This window comes from Dermacentor andersoni, chromosome 11 (genome assembly GCF_023375885.2).
Source record: "Dermacentor andersoni chromosome 11, qqDerAnde1_hic_scaffold, whole genome shotgun sequence".
Taxonomy (NCBI): domain Eukaryota; kingdom Metazoa; phylum Arthropoda; class Arachnida; order Ixodida; family Ixodidae; genus Dermacentor; species Dermacentor andersoni.
This window is the reverse complement of record NC_092824.1, coordinates 124,351,555-124,364,684: the sequence shown is the minus strand read 5'-3', so window position 1 is coordinate 124,364,684 and position 13,130 is coordinate 124,351,555. Positions and strand designations below refer to the sequence as shown.

At 47.3% G+C, this 13,130-nt stretch overlaps 1 long non-coding RNA gene across 1 annotated transcript; it reads left to right on the top strand.

Annotated features, from left to right (window-relative positions):
• On the top strand, positions 1 to 11,563 carry LOC140214207 (uncharacterized). Its single transcript, XR_011891128.1, has 2 exons — positions 1 to 1,266; positions 10,103 to 11,563. It is a non-coding gene; the product is annotated as an uncharacterized lncRNA (long non-coding RNA).
• Positions 11,564 to 13,130: the final 1,567 nt, after the last annotated feature.

Below are 13,130 nucleotides of genomic sequence, written 5' to 3'. Positions count from 1 at the left end.
TGGAAGAACTTGGCCGGCTTAGCCGGCCCCCGGCCACTAAGCCCAGTCCTTGGCTGGACGCCACCTCGACACCACCGACGCCACGCGCGTTCGCGGGCTTCTGAAGCATGGAAACCGAGCAAGCAGCGGCGTCCGCTACGACACTCGGCCACTGGCGCACCGTAGGGACAACGCCGCGCCAGCAGCAAGCCACCACTGTGATTGTTAAATTCACGGCATGCCTGAACTTTGCCGCAATCGACGTCGGTACCCTCGGCAACGCTATCCGCTCCGCGGCAGGACTCGACACAGTGGAACGCAGCGACACATACTTCAAAATCCGTACCCCACAAAACTTGGTGGCCGTTGACACCTATCGTCGATCTGCTGCCGACAAGCTCGCGGAACTAAAGAGCATCGCTATCAACGATGCAGCTTACGAGACAAACACCTACGTGGCCGCTGATCCTATGAACGCACGCGGCGTCATACATGGCATACCCACCTCGGTCTCCGAGAGAGAGCTGCAGAGTATTGTGGAAGTAGAACAATCGAAACTCCTGACAATTCGTCGAATAGGCTCGCCTAACACCGTGATGGTGACGGTGGAAGGCCCACGTTCACCCAGACTTGCCCTTAATAATCGCGTTGTCCAGCGCCTCTACCCATGTCGACACAGAAGTTCGCTGTGCTCGCACAGCTTCACGCTCGGTCACGCCACCGACGTATGGCCAAATCGTTCGACGTATTGCATGTGCCATCAATGCAGTAGAACATTTCCCAGTGCGCAAAGCATACCCCCCCCCCCCCCCCCATGAGTGCTTCCCCTATACTGCCATAATTGCGGCGGTGAACATTCGCCGTCTTCGAAAGAAGCAAGAAAGGAAGCGGACCGCGCGGCGCGTTCGCGGGCATCCAAGCACCGTCGCCGACGGATACGCAACACGAAGCCCTTCCAGTATACATCAGATTTCCCTGAATTGCCGCAGTGGACACACCGTCCCCGTTAACAGGACACAAGAGTCACTATAAGTGACAAGACCCCAGACACCTCCATCGCCATTTCCAACCGGTTTGCCGTGCTTCGCCAGACGAATCGCAGCCGGAGTCGCAGCCGCAGCCGCAGCCGCAGTCGCAGTCGCAACCGCAACCGAAGTCACAGTGCCAACCAAACCATCAAAAAAAAATCTCCACATGGAAGCCCGCCGTCTAAGGCCGCCAAGCGATCTACCACTTCGGAGCCGAAACGTCCCAGAAATGACAAGAGCCTGCTAGCCTCTGATAACGGTGAGCCAGTCCGTCCAAACCTAGCTACTAATTCCTCACAACCCTCACCTAACACTTCACAGTCAACCCAATCTATTTTACGGACTCCAGTTCTTCATTACTCGTACTCTCAAGCTCTTCAGCGCCCTATGACACCATCTACAACACCATTGCACATGCCGGACCAAACAAGCATGCAGCGCCTTGAACGAGCGGTCCAGGTTTTAACGGCTAAATTAGACAGCCTCGCGAATGAGGTTGCAGTGATTCGCGCGATACAGGCTGAAATGCAATATCTAAAACAAGAAATTGCACGCACTGATGTCGTCATTCAACAGCTAGTAGCCAACGCGCAAATATTCGCACGTGCACAGACATCCACGCAGTCCAAGGTCGATGAGCCCCCCGGCTCGGCAAATCTGTAATATGGCAGGCCCTAATCGACCTCTAGTAATATGGCAATGGAATTGCAGGAGCCTTCGAAGGAAGAAGGCTCTCTTACAACAATTCATCTGCCGAGAAGCGTAGAAACCAGATATCCTTTTAATTCAAGAAGCTTGCAGACTTATATCATTACCGGGATATGAACACTTTACCCAAGGAAGTATTAGTAAACGAGACAAAAGAGCTCCACAGGGTGTGACCATTCCCATTACCACTGTAACATACGTGGCCAAACATATTCCAGCTATACAAATCCATACTGATCCCATAAACAATTCGACTCAGGAGCACGTTACTGTCCAATGCCGCTTCGGCAGCCGTGACGTTCATACTGGGTCCCAAGGTTCGACTGTCCTTCTCTGAAATGGTTGGAGACGTACACAAAGCTACATACGGACAAAGACATTATAGCTGGGGATTTCAATACACATAACATATCATGGGGCTACCAGCGCACAACGAAAGCAGGGCAGCGCCTCGAAAGAAAAATGCAAGATAACGAGTATACGTTCCTTAATGACACAACCGAGCCCACGCGCCAAGGAAACTGCGTCGAACGTGACTCTAATCCCGACTTAAGCTGGTACCGCGGAATTGGGAATGTAACTTGGGCGAATCTTCACGAAAGTGTTAGAAGTGACCATTACATCATTGAAGTTACTCTAAGCATTCCTCGCTCTAAGACTCGCCTTGCTAATGCAGCTTTCAATACACAACTTACTGACTGGCACCGATTCCGATCAGACCTAGACAGGGCCGACGAACAACCGGACCTATATTCATGGGTGAAGAATATTAGCGAGACGAGGAAAAAGTACACAAATGATTGCGCGTACTGCTGAAAACCCACACATCGACTCTCATCTGCTTAACTTATGGGATAAAAGACACAGGATAGTGCAGAACTGGAAGAAACAAACAGAATCGTGGCCCTCGCAAACTTATTGAGCAAATAACATTAGAAGCACAAGAATACGCGCAAGAACTTTGCACCGAGAACTGGTTAGAAACATGTGACAAGCTCAACGGCCGCCTACATACTGCGAGAGTGTGGAATATCTTACGATCACTTTTGGGCCAAGGAAAACCACGACACACCATGGAGAAGATGATGATGAGCTCTGGCCAGACACGCGAAGAAATAGCTGACGAAATTCGTCAGACGTTCTATCCCTTGGACCAAAATGCAGGACAACTTCCGGATTACCCAACTGAGTCACCCGACGAGAGTACAACAGGCATAAACAGCCTGTTTACTTTAGCTGAACTACATACGGCTCTCTCTTCGCTGAAGCGAAACACAACGCCTGGCAAAGATGGGATTACTTATAGTACACTTCGTAACTTACCCTCTTCGCAGTTAGAGCAACTTTTAGAATATATTGACAATATTTGGGAATCCGGAATCCTTCCAGAGGAATGGAAAACGGCAATAATAATACCAATCCCGAAACCCGGCAAACCGGCCAACTGTATCACGAACCTACGTCCTATATCTTTAACGTCGTGTGTAAGCAAACTGATGGAACACATGGCCCTTAACCGTCTCAACTGGCACTTAGACAACAGCAGTGCTTTTCCTTACACAATGACAGGCTTTAGACCACATGTTAGCACTCAGGATACGATGCTTCGTATCTCAGATGTGTATCAAAATCACAGTCTCGTACAAACCAGAGTAATCGCAGGTGTAGACATACACAAAGCGTTGCACCACGTGAAACACTCCGCTATCCTCAAGAACCTTTTGACTTTACGAACCGGCACCCGCCTCTACAATTATATTAAAGATTTTCTTACCGGTCGTTCTGTACAAATTCAAATCTATGGAGAGCTTTCAGCGCCATACCCTCTTAGTACAGGAGTTAGTACAGTCCCTCAATAATAATAATAATATTTGGGGTTTTACGTGCCAAAACCACTTTCTGATTATGAGGCACGCCGTAGTGGAGGGCTCCGGAAATTTTGACCACCTGGGGTTCTTTAACGTGCACCTAAATCTAAGCACACGGGTGTTTTCGGCACAGTCCCTCAAGGTTGTTGTTGTTGTTGTTGTTGTTGTTGTTGTTTTATTTCTATTCTTGCCATACAAATTATCAGACACTGACTGAACCCATAGCCAGAGGCTAGTGTGGGGTTCAGATACAAAAATACACGATGGCAATGACACAACACTTGTGTAAAATAGAAAGCCCAAAATCACGGCGAAAGACCAGAGTACACTATACAATGAGGAGAAAATAATACAATATGCATTTTACAGGAGAATGAATAAAGATCTGTAGTGAACAACACTGTACAACAAACACAAACCGCGAACGACTGTCACATAGATCAAATAAGGCTCAAAAAGTATGCTCTTAATGCTTAAGCATTAGCTTAATGCTTAATGCTTAATGCTAATGGTTCAATCCTATCACCCACTCTCTTCAATATTGCTTTGCTCGATCTGCCTGCCCGGCTCTCTTCCATCGCACTACTCGAACACAATATTTATGCAGACGACATTACTATATGGTGTTGCAAGGGGTCCCTAGAACAGGAGCACACCAGCCAGTCAGGCTTAGATCCAATTAACGAATACGTTAACGGTATTGGGCTTAAGTGTTCTCCAACAAAATCTGAGTACATAGTAGTAACTAATCAAATAGGCCGCCGCGCGGAAGAGCAGCGCCAAAGCATCAGTCTCCATATCGACCACACTCAAATACCACACCGATCTAACACCAAAATACTGGGATTCATCCTTCAGGATGACGGTAGAGCTGAAGTATGGTTGGAAAAAACATTCCGACTACTAAACCAGATATACCACATGCTATCTAGAGTAACACGTAAATACAGAGGACTAAAGCAGCAAGAACTTCGAAGGATTATTGAGGCGCTTGTCTACTCCCGTGTGCTCTACCAACTTCCATATCAATCTCTCACCAAGACCCAGCACTCCAAATTAGAAACGGCGCTCCGCAAATATACGAGATGCGCTGCTCCTCTGATTCATGTCTTGCGTAGGTGGCGCTGCTCTCCGTAGTGTGAGAGTCTTCTTTGGATTTTGTGGCGAATAGACGTGCTTTTCGGGGCTCCGTGGCGGCGACGAAATCAAAAGTTTTTGTGCATGCTTTGAGCTTGCTTCTGTTTATTTATTTGCTGGTTTTCTGCATTTAAATAGTAATTGGGGGGTTTTCTTTTTCTTTCCTTTTTTTGTCTCTCGTATTTCGGGTGCGCGGGTGTGCTTCGTGTACATTTGTTTTGCAAGGTGATTAGCGCGTCCGTTCGCGCCACGTGTTCCAACACGTGCAGCCGGGTGGGACGTTGAGGGTTTGTAGTCTTTAAATGGTAGCTTGGAAGTGGCAAGACAAATAGCTATTAGTGGTTTTACTGTGCGTGTTTTCGTAGAAAAGCGAGAGCGTGGCCGCGTGGTTGAGCGCGTGCGAGAGCATGTCATACCTTCGGTCTCCGCGGCATCCATTGTTTTTGAAACAGTGGTGAGAGTTGCTTTGCGGCATTTTGAAGATTTGGATCCTGTGCGTATCAGTTTTTGCTAAAAGGCACGTACTCTGCATTGATATAGTATTACAGTATTTGCATCAGTAGTAGCATCATTACAGTATTATAGTATTTGCAAAAAGCCGTGCAATACATGACGAGAAAGCCGGTCAAAATGGCAGTGCGGGGGGGTTCCCCCAAGGCAGATGAGGAGACGGATGAGAAGGAAGAGGGCGTCGAATCAACCGGCACACAATGTGATGTCGATGCTAGGCTGCAGAAAATGGAGGCTTTTCAGGAATAGCTTCTCAAACAGCTGTAAGAGTTCAAAAATGAGCTAAACAGGGAGCGTGATGCACGGAAGGTAGTTGAAAAGAGACTTGAAGTAGCCAAGGAAAAGCTGAACAGGGCCGCCATTGTGACCGAGAATGTGCGTGACAATGGAACGCAGACCCCGACGCTACGGGCGAGGGAGGGTCAGCGAAATACGAGGAACGCATACAGGGTGATGAAGGGTTAGCTGGAAAGAGCGGCACCTACCTTGAGGCCGCTACGCGGAAAAAGCAGGAGCCCAGGGGACAATGCCCCTTGTCGACACCGAATCACGCGTAAAAGGACAAAGGGAAGCAGGGAGAGGTAGGAGAGAGTGAAAGGGTGATTATCGCTGGCGGCTCAAACCTGGCTGGGTGCTCAAAAGCAATTGTGGAGAGGGCGAAAGGCGACAAAAGAGCGGCGGTAGGGACGTTTCCAGGGCGAACACTGGGTTCTGTCATGGAGCGAGCAAAAGAAAAGCTCGCGGAAAATGCCCACGTGCGCAACCTCGTCATAGTAGCAGGTGGGCTAAACGACGCCCTAAACAGGAAAGGGCCAGGAGTAGCCCAGCGCTTGGCGAAGGGGGTGGACAACTTGCGTGAGCTATCCTCTCAGGTGCAGATCGTGGTGTGCACGGTGCCGGAGGTGCCTGTACCTGACAGTCACATACAAAGAGCCGTAGTGGCTGCTAATGAGCCAATATGAAAAATGAGCCGAGAGAAAGGCTTCGAGGTTGTCGAAGTAAACAGGGAACTGAGAAGTTGTGGTGGTTTTAAACGAGACGGGATCCACTTCAATTACAGGCTAGCACGAGAAGTGGGCTGGCGACTTGGTGGTCGCGCTGTTGCTTTTTTAGGGGGCCCGCGGGCGCTCAGGTCAGAGTAGATAGTAATGAAGAAGGTCCCATAGGGGAACATCAGAAGAGCATCACCGACGATAACAGAAAAAGGAGGAAAGCAAGAAAAAGAGCTCGCCATGCAATAGGCTACATAAGCATGCAGGGCGGCAGAAGAAAGGAAAAGTGGGCAGAGATTGTGGAGCAGTTACATAGAGAACAAATAGGGGTGTAGGCGGTTACAGAAACGCACCTTAGAGATTCAGTAGAGCTCCCAGTTATTGAGAATTATGTTTGGGAAGGGCGCAACAGAACTAAGTCATAAAGAAAGGGAGGGGGAGTCGGAACGGTCATCCATCAGCGAGCCAAATGGAAAAGAGTAAATTCACAATGTCAAGAGCATCTTTGGTTATCAGGTACAATGAGTGGGAAAGAAACTTGGCTGGGCGTTACGTATTTGTGGACCGGAAATAATTGCACAGAGAAGAAAAAAAGAGTTAGTGGAATGCATAAGCGCTGATATTAAGGGTTTCGGGAATGGTGCTGAAGTTATCCTATTAGGTGACATGAATGCCCACATACAGGATTTAGATGGCTATACCGACAATAACGGGAAGCCAATGCTAGACCTTTGTGAACAACATAACCTCGCGATCATGAATACAGGGCCTAAGTGTGAAAGACAGGTCACGTGGGAAGTGGGAAACCGGCAATCGACCATTGCTTACTCTCTGACGACAGAAGCAATTCATGATAAGTTGAGAGAAACGGTCATCGATGAGGAAGGGTTTAGCAGCACAGGGAGTGACCATAAACGCATCATTTTGAAAATGGGATATGTAGTTGGGAAAGAGAGCAAGAAGAGCAAAATCGCCAGTCCAAATTTGAATGCTGAACAAATAGCAAATATAGTCACTGGAGTTGAGGAAGAACTTGACAAATGGCCAAGTAAAGAGTGGAAATATGGTGAGCTTCTAAATGTAATAACGACAAAAATACGGAAAGAGAAACAACATGTTAGTTGGAAAGGAAAAAAGAAACCGAAAAGCTGGTGGGAGAAGGAGATACGAGAAGCGATCGCCGAACGACAGAAAGCATCTCGAGAGCACAGGCAGGCAAAGAAGGCGCAGTTGCCACAGGATGAAGTAACCAGTAAATGGGAAATATACCGGAAGAAAAAGTCTATGGTTCAAATACTGGTGCAAGCAAAATTAAAAGGTGAAAGTGAACGTTGGTTGTCAGAAATACGTGAGAAAAAGAAGGCCGCACCTAGAATATTTTGGAATCACATAAAATTATTAGGCAGGAAGTCAACAACAATACAACAACATATCCTAGACGAAGATGAAAACAGACTGGAAGGAGAAGAGGCAATAAATTACATCCAAAAAGTAACAGCCGAATCTTTCCAAGGCAATGACGAGGTTGTATTTGAAGAAAAAAAGAGCATGAAAGAGACCCAAGTGGAAAAGGAGCTGGTGCTGACAAATTTAAACTGGAAGAAAGCGGAAGAGAAAATTCCTAAGCGCACAGCCACAGGGCTAGACGAGGTTCCCGTTAGGCTGATAAATGAACTAGGACCAAAAAGTAAGGAAGCTCTGGTGAAAGCAGTGGAAAAAACTTTAAAAGGTAGACGAATACCAGACAGTTGGCGACAAAGTAGAATGAATTTAATTTATAAAGATAAGGGGGAGAAAGACAGAATTCACTCATATAGACACTTGACCATTACATCGGTAATATACAGGCTAGCAATGCAGGCAATCAAATTAAAGCTTCAAGCATGGGCAGAGAATAATGGCATTTTGGGAGAGCTTCAGAATGGCTTCATAATAGGTAGGCGTTTAGATGATAACTTGTTTGTTCTTACTCAGTGTATTGAAATATCACAAGCAGAAAGGAGACCGTTGTATGTGGATTTTTTAGACATTACAGGAGCGTACGACAACGTAGACCGCAACATTTTGTCGGATATTCTTGAAGGGGAAGGCTTAGGTAACGATTGTCTACAGCTTTTGAGAGAGATTTACCTAGAAAATACCGTTTGCGTTGAATGGGAAGGGATGAGGAGCGAGGAGAAAGTTCATATCAGCAAGGGACTGAGGCAGGGGTGCCCTTTATCCCCGCTGCTGTTTATGATGTACATGGTGAGGATGGAGAGGGCGCTAGAAGGAAGTAATATCGCGTTTAATCTCTCATACAAACAGGCGGGCACAGTAATAGAGCAGCAACTCCGCGGTTTATTTTATGCGGACGACATTGTGTTGCTAGCTAACAAGCAAAGTGATTTGCAACGTCTGGCTAATATCTGTGGACAGGAAGGCAACAATTTAGGCTTGAAATTCAGTGTTAGAAAATCAGGTGTTATGATATTCAGGAAAAATAGTGAACAGACAGTGGAGATACAGGGCCAAGAAATACCTCGGGTAACAAAATATAAATACCTTGGTATATGGATAAACGAAGGCAATGGATATATAGAAAGACAGGAAAAAACCATAACAGTAAAGGGGAAGAGAAATGCAGCCATAATGAAGCACAGAGCGCTATGGGGATACAATAGGTACGAGGTCCTCCGAGGTAAGTGGATAGGTGTAATGGTTCCAGGACTTACTTTTGGAAATGCGGCTGTTTGCTTTAAGTCAGGGGTACAATCAGGACTCGACGGGAACCAAAGGTCAGTGGGTCGCTTCGCATTGGACGCTCACGGGAAGCCTACAAATGAAGCTGTGCAGGGTGATATGGGCTGGACTAGTTTTGAAGTGAGGGAAGCTCGCAGTAAAATTGAGTATGAAGAACGGCTGAGGAATATGGAAGAAAGTAAATGGGCTGGGAGGGTGTTCACGTATCTGTACAGGAAAAAACATTGATTCACAGTGGAGGAAAAGAACTAGGAAGCTTACCAGCAAGTATGCGGCCTGTAGGGTGGGCAACACAGCAACAAAGAAGGTCAAGCGGAAAGTCAGAGAGGCTGAATTAATCTCATGGGTGGCGGCAATGGAAAAGAAACCTGCCATGAGGAACTACTTAAGAGGAAAAAACGAAATCAGGAAAGAAACCATTTGTGATAACTCAAAGGGAAGCTCATTACTTTTCGAAGCGAGATCGGGATGCCTTAGAACACGCAACTATAAAGCGAGATATAAGAAGGAAGAAGAAGCATGTGCTTGCTGCAGTAAAGCTAGGGAAACGACGGAGCATGTTTTATTAGAATGTGAGGACGTCTACCCAGCGGTCGATTTAGGCACCACTGGCCTCCTTGAAGCCCTTGGGTTCGGCGGGAGCAGTGGTAAAGCAAACATGTCCGCAATAGACTTTAGTAAGAGGCGATTGGAGGATTGGTGGACGAAAAGTAGGGAAACGACAAAAGACGGAGACGTACAAAAGCACAGTTCGCAATAGGGGATCAGAAAATTTGGGCGTGGTAGTTCAGTGTTTTTTTTTCTTTTTTCATTGTTTAACCTAGGTAGGATATTAGGCAGTATAGTAGCAAAAGCTTGGTGGCGCAACCGACCGACCCGTTCCAAAGGGGACGCTCATAACATCCATCCATCCATCCGATAAAGCCCCTCAATTTTCAAAAAGTAACGCTTATAGTGCACTAGAATTCTAGCACACTATAGCAGTACCATTCTTAGATCTTTCCGCCACCCCGCTCTCCCCGGCGTTTCCTCCTCCACGCCTCCTGTCGGTCCAGCCTCCTCCGCTCCTCCATTGGCTAATCTGTGTCACGTGGAAGCACGCGTCGAGCTTTTGTATATATATTTTTTCTCTTTCCAGGGCGCTCCGACCGCCACTGCTGGCCCAGAGCGACCAAAGTACGCGCAGACGGATTGATCGCGGCAGGTCGCGGGATCGAATTGCGGGCACGGCTGCCGCATTTCGATGGGGCGATATGCGAAGACACCCCTGTCCCGACCACTGGGAGTACGTTAAAGAACCCCAGCCGGTCAAAATTAATTCGGAGTCCCAATTACGGCGTGCCTATAACCATATCGTTCTGGCGCGTAAAACCCTGGAATAAATTTTTGTGTCTTGTGCGCCTTAAGTGTTCCAGTTCAAGCAACACTGCTTCACTGCGAAAACTTACAACGGAAAAGAATACAGATGTACGCAGTATACATATATAAAATGAGCACTTCAATAAAAGTATTGCTGTTGCTAATGAGGGGGGCGGTAATTATTTTCGGAACCTCTGTTCAATTGTCCCCATCAAGTTCGTTCTTGCTATCAAGTTCCAACCACTTGCACTGTAATAAATAAATAAATAAATAAATAAATAAATAAATAAATAAATAAATAAATAAATAAATAACGATTCCATGTGCTGGTACGTTGTCCAAATTATCAATACTGTTTACGTGTGAAAACGTTGCTCATGGCCGCCGCAACCCGCATACGAGATGTACACATCTGTACAAGGCGTGGAGCAGAAATGGCCCTGTTGCTAGGCGTTGCTGGCCCCAGACAGAGAGTTGGAATCTCTCATGCGCCGGCCGAACAAAAGTACCCTGCAGAGACTGCGAAACGACGCACACATAATTTCACGCAGCCAAAACCTGGAACTGAGGTAATTACGCGCGTGTCAAACTTGCGCGTCATGCGTCAAACTTCCGCACTAGTGTCTCGTAGTCATCCTTGAGCTCACCTTCGGCGAATGTGAAGTTGTTATAGACCTCAAGCGCTTCTTCACCCGCGGCGCTCAGGAGGATGGCCGCCTTCACCGCTTCTGTCTTGGGGTGGTCTGTCGAGGTGGCCGTCAGGAATAGGTCCAGTCTTTGCTTGAAGAGTTCCCAGTTCCTTCTGACATTGCCGGTCAACTGTAGTGGGCAGGGCAGTTTTAAGGCGTCCATGGCTTGCTTCCTGCCGCGCGGCTGCGGGCACTTCTGACACCATGTATCGTGCGCGTCTGAGCAAGTCGACACACACAGTGGTTGGGCATCGAAAAAACTGCCTGTCTCTTTATTGTGGTTACTTTTATATCTTCGTGTGAGAGGGTGCCGCATGCCCAGAAGTGGTTAGGGGAAAGAAGGATGCGCTGCTATCAGCTCGTCTGCTTCCGTGGTAGCCAAGTATGATACACTGTGTGCATGCGTCGTATTTCAGCAACACGAATTAACTCTCAACGTGCGGTCGCTTTACGCTTTTTATAATGGTCCCTTTCTCTATTCTTCTTCTTTTTTTTTTTGCGCATCTCAAGCACGACATTATTAAGGCCAGTTATCGACTGACGAAGCAAAACCACGCCTGAAAAACTGCTCCGCAGGGCGCGAACGCACTTTTCCGCGTATTTCCTCCGGTAGCGCGTTAGTCGTCTGCTACGGCAGGCCCAGCATAGGCGGCGCCACTGTCTAGGCCGCGCCGAGCGCGGGAGTGGAGCGGAGGAGGAGGGAAGTGGTTCGCGCCATAGAGTTTCTCACTATAACACCTAGAGGGAGATCTGGCGCTACCGTCTATGGGAGTTTCTTAAGGGGCGCCGTGCCGTCATGGGAATGACGGTATACGTGTCTGCGAAGCTCGTGTTGGCTGGTGTTGTAAGATGTGTAATGGTGTGTAGGAGGAAGCCTCGTCTAGAACGTGGATTTGGCTACACAAATAACGCGTTCTTAAAGCGAAAGTAAATCATCATAAAATGTTTCTATTCACGCATATTGCATCTTGACTCCCCTACAATGCGTGGCCACGCGAATAAGAGCAAGAACATGCGACAAAATGATTCAAAGCGAGTGCGAATCTTGTCATCTGTCCTCCAACTTTAGCGGCCCGCTGATACTTCTTATGTATCACATAATTGTACATGCACTAACAAGTTCTCATAGTTAAACAAAACATGTTTTTGTGTAATAATAAAGCTAAAACAGCTTTTTACGTGCTGTTTTAGTAGAAAACGAATCATTGTGACCGACGGAACGGTGCTTGCCTGGCTCTCCGAGCACGATGCCAATCCGAAGTCACAATATACCGGCATCCCCATGCATACCACAGCGCAGCAGCGCCAGATTTCCCTCTAGGTAATATAGTGGGAAACTCTATGGTTCGTGCTACTCAAAACGCTGGGCCAGGCTGGCCGCGGGCAGCGCTCATGCGTCACCGCGCGTCAAGGAAGCTGCATTCACTTAAGCTCACGACGCGTGTTTCCGCGCCAATAAGTCACACGTGAGCACATAAAGGTCTACAGTGAATAAAGTTCTACATGCAGTTTCAGCTCTAGAGAGCAACTGATTGTCACACCGCACTCGATAGGGAGGAAACTCGTGATTCTCATACGATATAAGAGTTCACGACGACCACTTCCAACTAATGGAGCAGCCCAACAGAAACAGTCACGAACCTCGGAAACAAGTCCAGGTTGCCAAAACGACATTTATTGTACATTGTATTCAGGAAATAGGACTTCTTCTCAGCACATATCACAGAGAAATTGCACGTAACTGAAACTAAAAGTCACTGATAAGAAGTTTGTAGCAAGGGTCTCGAGACACTATTTATAGCACTCGACGCAGTTTTAGCATTTTCATTCGCTCCCGCGTTTCGTCCTGTTTCGCGTTCTGAGACTTGACGTAGAAATGGAGCCATGTGAGCACATAGAACTTTATGATTCTATTCGTAAGTGCTGTTTTGTGTTCAGGGCAGCCAACAAGGTTCAGTTTGGTAAGGTGGATAAAAGTTACCAGATCCATAAAGCTGTCGCTTCTTGCTTCACAGTAAAGCAGAGGGTGAAAGTGTTTTCCGTTGATGTCACCAGTGCATTCAGCTGATCTGACGGATACAAAAGTCCTCCCCTGTCTACAGCAGTGGTGAGGGCTGT